Source organism: Zingiber officinale, chromosome 10B, assembly GCF_018446385.1.
Source record: "Zingiber officinale cultivar Zhangliang chromosome 10B, Zo_v1.1, whole genome shotgun sequence".
Lineage (NCBI taxonomy): Eukaryota > Viridiplantae > Streptophyta > Magnoliopsida > Zingiberales > Zingiberaceae > Zingiber > Zingiber officinale.
In genome coordinates this window covers 91,792,147-91,802,768 of record NC_056005.1, presented here as the reverse complement: position 1 = coordinate 91,802,768, position 10,622 = coordinate 91,792,147, and the positions used below count along the sequence as shown (strand labels likewise).

Here is a 10,622-nt window from a genome sequence, read left to right as displayed (position 1 = left end):
ATAATTAATGAAGATATCTGCAATATGCGACTACATGACAGGTATTATATATTTTGGCGGGAAATGTGTTTTTAGATTGTTTTGCAGGTGCTAAATGACAAAGAAGGTACATCTGGGGTGCAAGAAAGATTCCTTAAAAGTCATTCACCACAAGTACGCAACTTACGTCATCTCATAACAAACTCTAACAAACCGGGGTCCACTTCATGACTACGGAGGTTATATGAAGTGGTATAAAAGGGGGAATCCTCTCCGTTGGCCAGGTAGGTTCACATCATTGCGCACATTCATAACCCTAATTTCCAGCTACTGTTCATCTTCTTCTTCCTTCTTCCACACTAAGAGAGATCACTAACTTGAGCGTCGGAGAGCCTAGCTAGGGATTCCCACCCCGGTCTTAGGTCACTGACGATAGTGTTGGCTGGTCTCTTGTGCGCAGGAAGTCTTGGAAGCTCCGAATCTGGGTGTCTCTTCGATTGGGTTTCTCTCTCGTCATCGGATCTTCGTGCAAGGAAGGCATTCGGTGACTCTATTTTTCCCGATCCACTTTGGGTTTCTCGGATCGGCGTTCTCTAGGCATTACCCTTCACCAGCGGTGGGTTTCTTTATACCGGATCTCTGTCTTATCTAGCTTCTCAGACAGGATCAACCGGTTTTATTATAACTGCCCCATTTACTATAGCACTATAGCTCAATCGATTTACTAGATTGTTAGTCTCGACCGTTCTATTATAACATCCTTATGTTATCAATCTCCATCGATTTATTATAATATTCTTAATCTCGACCGGTTTTATTTTAACCGATCGATTCACTATGATGTTTACGAGTATCGTTCAGGATTTTACAAGTAGCAGCCTTCCGTCCATTCTAATGTACTCGTACGGGTTTATTGTTTAATTAGGTAGTTAACCTTAAGCTGTCTACTCGCCCTCATACCAGAGCGACTTTCCTCATGCTTCTTTGATTCCTCTAGAATCAAGTGCAGAGAGAAAACAAAACCCTGTCGCGTTTTTCCGAGGATGATCGCTGAGCTTACCTTCCTTTCCTTGGGATTTGGTTTTCTTTTTGAAATTGATCCCATCTCTTAATGACACCATCTCCTTTTATGGCCATTATGTCTCCTTATGCTTTTCTTTATTGAATTTATATTTTTCTTTTTTCCTACCCTCCTTTGTACCTAAATTTTGCCCGAAATATCATTAGCCATTGGGTTTTTCCCTCTTTCTAGTTCTTCTTCTACTTCTATTTGAGGGTTTTTGTTCTAAGGCACAGAGGAAGGCAAGGGTTTAAGATGCTCTCTTATGTTCTCCGACTTTTTCTCCTCTTTTCCCCTATTCACCACTCTTCTGTTGTTCAGCCATACCCACTTCTTCCCCAACGTGGTTTATTTCATGCGCTTCTAGCCTCACCGAGCCAGAGGAGTTGGAGTTACAAGTAAACTATGGTATTCCCTCCTATATGGTTTGCCCCCCTCCTCAGGATAGTCTGCACCTTCCTCCTCTAGGAAGTATATCCATCTTTCGAGATCAAGTTTTACAAGGTTTTCGATTCTCTCTTCATCCCTTTTTCGCTGATGTTAGTATCTACTTTGACATTCCCCTTAATCAGTTTATTTCTCAATCTTTATCCATCCTCATGGGTTTTTTTGGGGTGTCTAAAATACTAGATTTCTCTTTATCTCCTCGTCTTTTTCACTACTTCTTCCTTCCCCGCCGAGTAGATAGTGGTGTTTCTAAATTTCAGTCTCGCCCTAAGGCTATTTTGTTCAACAGGATTCCTCCTCAAGGGGAATGGCGTCAGAAATTTTTCTTTATGTGTCTCCCTTCTTCTCCCCCTTTTCCCATCAACTGGATATATGACCTTCCTCCAGTTCCTAGTGTTGGATCGAGAAGCGCTAGAGGGGGGGTGAATAGCGCTCGTGGCTATTTCGTTCGATTTGAATTCGTAAGACAACGAGTAACGCAGCAGAAATAAGAAACAAAGAATCACACAAACATAGAAGACACAAGTCGTTTACTTGGTTTGGAGCCTGTGGTGACTCCTACTCCAAGGTCCGCGATCGTTGATCGCTTATTGTGTGCAACAACTATATCGCGCAAAATTGTTTACAATTATGTACTACAATGAGTGCAATAATGAAAATTTATACCGACGACAATAATTAGAATTTCGGAGCTTCGGGTCATCGGGGACTTGCAACAGCACTTAAGGGCGTCTTTTATGCAACAGGATGTAGAAAGGTCGCTTGGAATTCGTTGTATTAAGCTGTTGCTTGAAGATCCCTTTTATACAGTGCTGGAGGCGCCTCCAAGCCTGTCCGAGGCGCCTCCAGGCTGCCGAGACGCACGCGTGGATCAGCTCTGATCTGGTCGCGCCTTGTCCCATTGAAGGCGCCTCCAAGCTGCTCCAAGGTGCCTCCAATGCCTGGTCCAAGGTGCCTCTAGCTTCCTCCGAGGCGCCTCCAGCGTCTCTAGACAGCTGGCTTCGGCTAGCACCCGAGGCGCCTCCAAGCCCATGGAGGCGCCTCGGACACTGTTCATCCGAGGCCTAAGTTGCTTCTTTTTTCCTGCAAAATGTGTTAGTTCCAAACACAAACCCTGTAAAACAAAGTAAGCACAAGAACAATATGATAGAGATAATTGACAGTCATCGGACTGTCCGGGTCTGACTTCGGATTTCCATCCGGAAACCCTAGGTCGACCCGACGCCTACTGTTCTCTTTACGGGGAACGCATCCTCACCTACTGCACTCAGGAGATTTACCTGTTGCCAGTGCGATCCTCCAGATCGACTGGACTTTTGCTCAGCGTTCGAAGCTTCTGGACTTTCCACTGGACTCCCGCTTCCTAGCTCGTCCAGTCTTTCACCTGGTTTGCGACACCAGGACTTTCCACCTAGGGTTATCCCCCTCTAGGACTTTTGCCTGAAGCTCTCGACCCGCCAAGGCTTTCCGCATAGGGTTACCACCCCCAACGACCTAGGGTTACCACCCCCTAGGGTTTTCCCTTCACCTATGGTTGCCACCCCCTAGGACCTAAGGTTACCAACCCTTAGGATTTTCACCTGCCTAACAGCAGTTAGGACTTTCCTGAAACCTTATTTAAGCACGTTAGATCACAAAACAACTTAACTTTGAATTCCTTTGCCATTATCTAAACAACGGTCGTGTTAGTTAGAGCCCTAGAGCCAATCATTTGATGATTGTATTATGGACTTATTGTATCATATTCTTATATAAATAAAGATATTTTTTTTGGTTATTATACTTACTTGTATTGGTGCCAAATAAACTAAGTATAATAGCGTCCTTGAGTAAAAGATTCTTACCAATATCAATCGGTTAGTTGAACCGATAGTGAGATGATATAGGGAACACTACTCTTAATCATTACTAGTCAGTATTAACATTCAGGGACAATGTTAATGTGACGAGACTAGCATGTAGGTCAACTCGATGACTTGATCTCACAAGTCATGGATATAGAGATATCAAGTTGACACATGGGTATGCATTGGAAAATGTATACTGAATGACCCGCAATGAAAAAGTATCATGGATCGTTATATGAGTGTCATATACATTCTCATGTGGCTATTAGTATGACTACTAGTCCTTGGACCTGAAGTCACCATGGATCCCTATATAAGGAGTTACGTACTTTGGCTTCGTCAAACGTCACCCGTAACTGGGTGGACTATAAAGGCGATTACTGGGTATGTAACGAATTATGCAGAGGGATGTGAGTGATGTAGATGGGATCTATCCCTCCTATATGACAGGAGCGACATCGATATTCTTGATAGAGTGAGACCACGAAGTGCATGGCCATGTCCAAATGAGTCAATATGAGATATTGAGCTCATTTGATTGAGTGAGTCTACTTGAACTTCAAGATTTGGATTGATTAGAGGATGACACGGTCTATGCCTCACATTGATCAATCTAGATGTCTAGGATAGAAGGACAATGTCATATTTTGTGAGGAGTCACAATTAGTAGTCACAAGGTGATGTTGGATCTCAACATTCTTGTAACTTGGGTAGTAATGATGTGTTGCTAGATACCGCTCATTACTTATGCTTCTGAATGGGTTTAGAAGCATTGCCAACGTTACAAGAACCTATAGGGTCACACATAAAGGACAATTAGACGGAGATTAGGTTCATATGATGAACCAAGAGGATTAGATTCATGTGATGAATCAAATTGGATTAAGAGTAATCCTAATTGAGCTAATTGAGTTGGACTCAAGTTGATTCATGTATTCAATGAGTCTAATTTAGATTATGACTCATTGAATCAATTTAATTAAATAAATTAGATTCATTATATTAAGTTGGTTTGAATCAAATGGTTAGATTAGATAAACCATGAGAGAGATTTGGTCAAGTTTGACTTGACTTGAGAAGGAAGATGAAAGGTCAAGTTTGACTTGACCATTTGCCACCTCATTTGTAAGTTGGCATTAGGAGAACAAATGATGATGTGCTACATCATCAAGGCTAGCACATGTGTGTGCCACCTCATGGAGGTTACAAATCCCCTTTCAATTTAATGTGGTCGGCCACATTAAATGAGAAGGAGTTACACATGTGGCCGGCCACTTTTGTGATGAATGGATTTTTGATTTCATTCAAGACATTCATTCCATCATCTTCTTCCTCAAGCTCTCAACCTTTCTCCCTCTCCTCTCTTGGCTGAACCTTACCAAGGTGCTAGTGTTGGTGCAACCTTAGGTCAAGGTTGACCTGGTTGACCAGACTCGAGTTGACTTGACTCGAGTTGTGTTTTGATGTTTGACGAGTTATGTTTGACAATGTTTGACGTGAACAGAAAAGTTGTATCTTGATGTTTTACAAGGATACAAGCTTGGGAGATTGTGGGTGCAACCCGTGGTCAAGGTTGACCTGGTTGACCCGAGGTGAGTTGACCTGACTCGGAAAAGTCCAAGCTGAGAGCTTGGCACGGGAAAAGTCCAAGTATGGAGACTTGGCACGGAGAAGTCCAAGTATGGAAGCTTGGCACATGGGAAGTCGGAGAGGGCTCGGTAGCTCGTTCTCCGGACTGTGGTCAGAGAGGGCTCGGGAGCTCGTTCTCTGGACCGGATGGAAGTCGGAGAGGGCTCGGTAGCTCGTTCCCCGAACTGTGGTCAGAGAGGGCTCGGTAGCTCATTCTCTGGACCGGATGTGGAAAGTCCTGGTGAGTGAAGCCAGGCAGTGGGAAAGTCCTGGTGAGTGAAGCCAGGCAGTTGGAAAGTCCTGGTGAGTGAAGCCGGGCAAGGGAAAATCCAGATGGATCAAGGGTGATCGGACATCTGGTGTTGAGAAGGTCAAGTAGGTCAAGGGAGTGACCGGATACTTGGCACGAAGAGAAAAGTCCAAGTGGGTCAAAGGGATTGACCGGACACTTGGTGGGGAGTCTTAGCAGGTCAAGGGAGTGATCGAATGCTAAGCATGATGTACCAACAGGTCAAGGTTGACCGGATGTTGGTTTGGAAGGCTTGGGACTTGGTTTGGGCAAAAACCAAGCTCTGGATCGATCAGTGGATCGATCCAGTGATACATTGGGTATCTGGATCGGTCTAGTGACTGATCAGTAACCAAACAGTAGCCTACTGAGTGTTATCTGATCGGTCTGCAGACCGATCAGGAAACAACGATCAGAAGGCAAGAAGTTCGGGAGAAAAAGGAAGGGACATGCTGATGTGCGTAGATTATATACTCTTTTATGCATGTTTTTACGCACATTTACATATTTTGAGCATGCTTGATCTATGCATTTTTATACTTCCAGCTTTCCTTTTAGCATATTTACTCTTTTGGTTCGGAGATCTGCTTTTTGTGCATTTTCTGTACACAGGAGTCGATTTGGTGAAGAATCTACATCTTTGGGCATGCATTGGAGGAAACAAAAGGGAGAAAGCACCGGGCCGTGTACCTCACACGTCCATGCACTGGTATGGAGCTCGGGCTGTGTGGAGTTTGGCACCAACAGAAGAGGAAGATGACATGGCCGTGTGAACCTCGCACGCCGTGTCAAGATTTGAAGCTAACCAGAGCAGAAGCCTTACATGGCCGTGTGGATCTACACAGCCGTGTGAAATTTCCAGAGACCAAGCAGGCTTCGGCCGTGTGCACCACAGTAGTGTAGCATTCAGAGACTAAGTGGTGTGGCGTGTGCACCACGAGTGTAGCATTTCCGAGAGCGAGAAGGGTTCTAGCTGTGGAGTCAGCAGTCGTGCGGCTTTGGCGAGAGGGCGGACATGGCGTGTGAATCTCACACGGACGTGTCACGGGGCCGTGTGCCCGATTCCCTCCTCTATTTAAACTCTTCTTCATGAATTGAAAGGATCTCTCCCTTTGGGAGAAAGCAAGATTTGGTGGTTTCCTCCCATTCTTGGGAGGATTTCTGGGCGATTCTAAGGGAGATCTCGACGATTTCGACTCCGGAGCGAGGATTGGATCCGAAGACGAGGCTTCTTCGTAGGTAAGTTTTCTCTTTCCCCCTCTTCTTGATTTCTTGGATTGGGGATTTAAGAAATGCTTGTATTCTCTATTTCTTCGGGTTTTCTTCCTCGATTCATGGAGTAGATCTTGTATTCTAGGATTAAGGGAGTATTTGTATGATGGATTGATGTAATCTCTAATGGATTTGCCATTTTCTTGTTTCAATGACATTGACTTGCTTGTATCAATTAGATCTTGAATGATTAATGGTGATTTGTACTTAATTCTCATTCTTGATTGATTGTTTGGATTTCTTGTGGACTTTGTAAAGATAAACTCTCACTCGATCATCCGAGGGATCCACGTGACAGGTGCAAGCCCGTGTAAGGACGTTTGAGAGATAATCTTGAAGAGGAAATGGGAATATTCAAGAGAGTAGGATGGATCTTGTAATTAGTTTCTTGTATCTTGATAGATTAATGAGTTGTGGGCTTCTATGTTGATATCCGAGGAAGGCATAGTAATAGGTGCGCTTCTGTGTAAGGACAATGTAGGTTCATGTCTAATTAATCCTACTTAGATACATTTCTCAGTCCTTAGCCGGTTGTCTATTGCAAGAGAGAACCGGCAACTTTCTACATGTTTGGCAATTGAGGGATAAGAATTGGTGAACCATTTACATTCAAGAAATCTTACAAAGAAACCGAAACTCCTAGAATCTCCCTTTATCATAACCCAAAACACTAGACTCTTGTTTGTTGATCTTTAAGACTAGATTTGTTTACCTTTACTTTGCTTTTGAAACGATTGGATAGTTGTTTAGCTAATTCGCATTGAGACATTTCTAGTGCTTATTCCAGTCCCTGTGGATACGATAATCTTTTATATTACTTGCGACATTACCTTACACTTGCGGAGCGTAATAAGTTTTTGGCGCCGTTGTCGGGGACTGCGCTATAACATTAGGAATTATCAATTGAGTTAGACTAAACATAACATTTGTTTTCCTTTCATATTGCATAGTTGTAACTGATCAGTAGATTTCTGTTTTTACTTTTTGCTTTCTTCTTGTTAATTCTTTTTATACAAATTCAATTCTGCATTTTTGATCCTTCTATTTTTCTTTTTGTGTCGAATTGCCATCTGCTATCTTGTTCTTGTGTATGCGAAGATCTAACTTTGTAGGGGAATTCTTTCCTTTTGACCCTGAGATTGATAGAACTTTCCATAAAAGAAGAATTCTGCAAAGGCAAATTGAAGAACAGGAACATTTGAACATGGCGAATAGACCACTCAAGGATTATGCAGCACCCTATGCGAGAGGTTTTCGATCTAGTATTTCAAGACCTTCAGTGGAAGCTAATAACTTTGAGATCAAACCCGCAATCATATCTATGGTGCAGCAGAACCAATTCGGTGGAGGACCTCATGAGGACCCTAATCAACACTTAGAGGTCTTTTATGAAATATGTGGTACCATGAAAATGAATGGAGTTCTTCAGATGCAGTTAGATTATTGTTATTTGGGTTTTCTCTAAGAGATAGGGCAAAGCAATGGCTGAATTCTTTGGCCCCTAATAGCATCACCACTTGGGAGCAGTGTGAGCAACAGTTTCTTGATAAGTTCTATCCACCAAGCAAAACAGCTCATATGAGGAATTTAATTGCAAGCTTCAAGCAAACTGACTCAGAATCTCTTTTTGAAGCATGGGATAGATATAATAGTATGCTCAGACAATGCCCACATCATGGGTTGGAAAGATGGTTAGTGTTGCATACTTTTTATAATGGTATCAATTATCATACCAAAGTGTCCCTTGATTCAGCTGCTGGAGGGGCACTTATGAACAAAAGCTTAGATGAAGCCGAAGAAATCATTGAAAGTGTAGCACAAAATCATCATCAATGGGCAAATGAAAGAAGTGGAGGCTATTCCTCTGTAAACCCAACAATTAAAGCATCAGGGAAGTTTGATGTAGATGCAGTCACTCTTTTGTCTGCAAAATTGGTTGCTCTTACAAAGAAATTTGAGAATATGGGGACTAGTGCTAATATGGTCAATGCTATTAGTACATCTTGTGAAGTATGTGGGAGTTCAGAGCATTCAAATGACTCATGTCCATTGGGAGCTATCACTGCACAAATCAATCAACTTGAACAATGTGATGCAATCATGAGTTACAATCAAAGGCAGAACAACCCATACTCAAATACTTATAACCCTGGATGGAAGAGTCATCCAAATTTTTCTTACAGAAACAATCAAGATCAAGGACCATCCATGGGGGCAAGACCAAATTTTCAAGCTGGGCAACAAAATTTTCAACATCTATCTTCTCAAGGCTTACCAAAGTCAAATGTTGAAAAGATGGTTGAAGAAATTATCTCAGGTTAGAATGAAATGAAGCAAGATATAGCAAAGCTCATCCAGAGAATGGATAATTCTGAAAAGCATCAAAAGATCCAGGATAGTCAAATTGCCCAACTAGCTTCCTCATCATCCAGAGCACCAGGACAACTTCCAGGAAAACCTGATGTGAATCCTATGGAGCATTGCAATAGGATTGAGCTTAGGAGTGGACGGACCTTGGGAGACTCCCAAGTGACTGCTTCAAAAGGGATACAAAAAGAAGAAGAGCTCTCTCCTCCTATATCAAATCAGATTCAAGCTAATGAGGAGAGTACCATTGAGGTTGAAGAAACTCTTCCACTGAACCATCAGAGCAAAGCTGGCCCTTTTCCTCAAAGACTTACAATGCTCAATAAAGATGAAGAATTTGGCAAGTTTCTAGAAAAAGTTAAGGAAATTTATGTAGAGGTACCTCTTATCGATGCTATTCTGCAAATGCCTAGATTTGCCAAATTCCTGAAGGATCTCATGTCAAACAAGAGAAGAAGAGGAGAGGTCGAGACCATTGCGCTTAGTGAGGAATGTAGTGCTATTTTTGAGAAGAACACTTCTCCAAAACTGAAGGACCCAGGGAGTTTTTATATCCCTTGCAATATAGGAAAAGAATTTTTTGAAAAAGCTTTCTGTGACTTGGGGGCGAGTGTTAGCCTCATTCCTTACTCAATTTGTAATAAATTAGGTCTCAAAAATATTAAACTTACTACTATGGCACTTCAACTTGCCGATCATTCCTGCAGGTACCCTTTGGGTATTATAGAATATGTGCCAGTAGAGGTGGATGGGAATGTTATTCCCACAGATTTTGTCGTGTTGGGCATGGAAGAGGACCCTAGGATTCCTATCATATTAGGAAGACCTTTCCTTGCTACAGCTGGAGCTATAATTGATGTCAAAAATCATAAGCTTTCTTTGGTAATTGGTAAGGAAAAGTTGGAATATGATTTATCTAATATCTCTAACCATGTCTCGTCTCTTTTAAATGCTTGTAGCAGGTCAAGCATTTATAAACTTGAGGAATGGAATTTCCATCCTCATGGAAGGCCACCAAATGAAGAAGACAATGAGGTGGAGGATGTTGGGAGAAGATCTCCCAACAAAAACGAAAAGTATATCTGTCCTCCAAGGGCGAGAAAAAGAAGCGAATGATAAAGTTTGGTCGAGCTAAAGACCTTAAACAAGCGCTTCTTGGGAGGCAACCCAAGGGTTCTTTTAGTTAGTTTTGATCTGCATCTAAATCTCTTTTAGTTTGATGCATTCTTTTGATTTTTGTTTTCAGGTTAGGTGCAAAACGGAGCTTGGTCGTGTGCTATACACGGCCAGGCAAAAGTTGCAGAGAAGGGAAGTGCTTAGGCCGTGTCATCCAGACACGGCCGTGTAGCATCTTCCGAGGAGAAAAGGATCTAGGCCGTGTCTAAAACACGGCCGTGTAAAGAATCCCGAGAGGAAGGATGGCGAGGCCGTGTCCCAGACACGGCCGTGCGAGGAATCCAGAGGAGGAAGAGTGGGAGGCCGTGTGGATCTACACGGCCCGTGCAAAGAATCCCGAGAGGAAAGATGGGGAGGCCGTGTAGATCTACACGGCCCGTGTAGGAGAACTATGAAAGTCTTCTTCCTACCTCACACGGCCAGATCTTGGCCGTGTTCCGCACACCCCCGACTCTCCAAAACATATCTTTCTCTCCCAATTTCTTAAAAACCCCTCTCTAATCTCTCAAGATCTCTTAGATCCGATTCTCCTCCTCTCTAAGACTTGGACTTTTTG

General features: G+C 42.8%; 1 non-coding gene across 1 annotated transcript; it reads right to left on the bottom strand.

The window, feature by feature from the left end:
• Positions 1-8,099: 8,099 nt before the first annotated feature.
• On the bottom strand, positions 8,100-8,205 carry LOC122030701. The gene has a single exon (XR_006125557.1). It is a non-coding gene; the product is annotated as a small nucleolar RNA R71 (small nucleolar RNA).
• Positions 8,206-10,622: the final 2,417 nt, after the last annotated feature.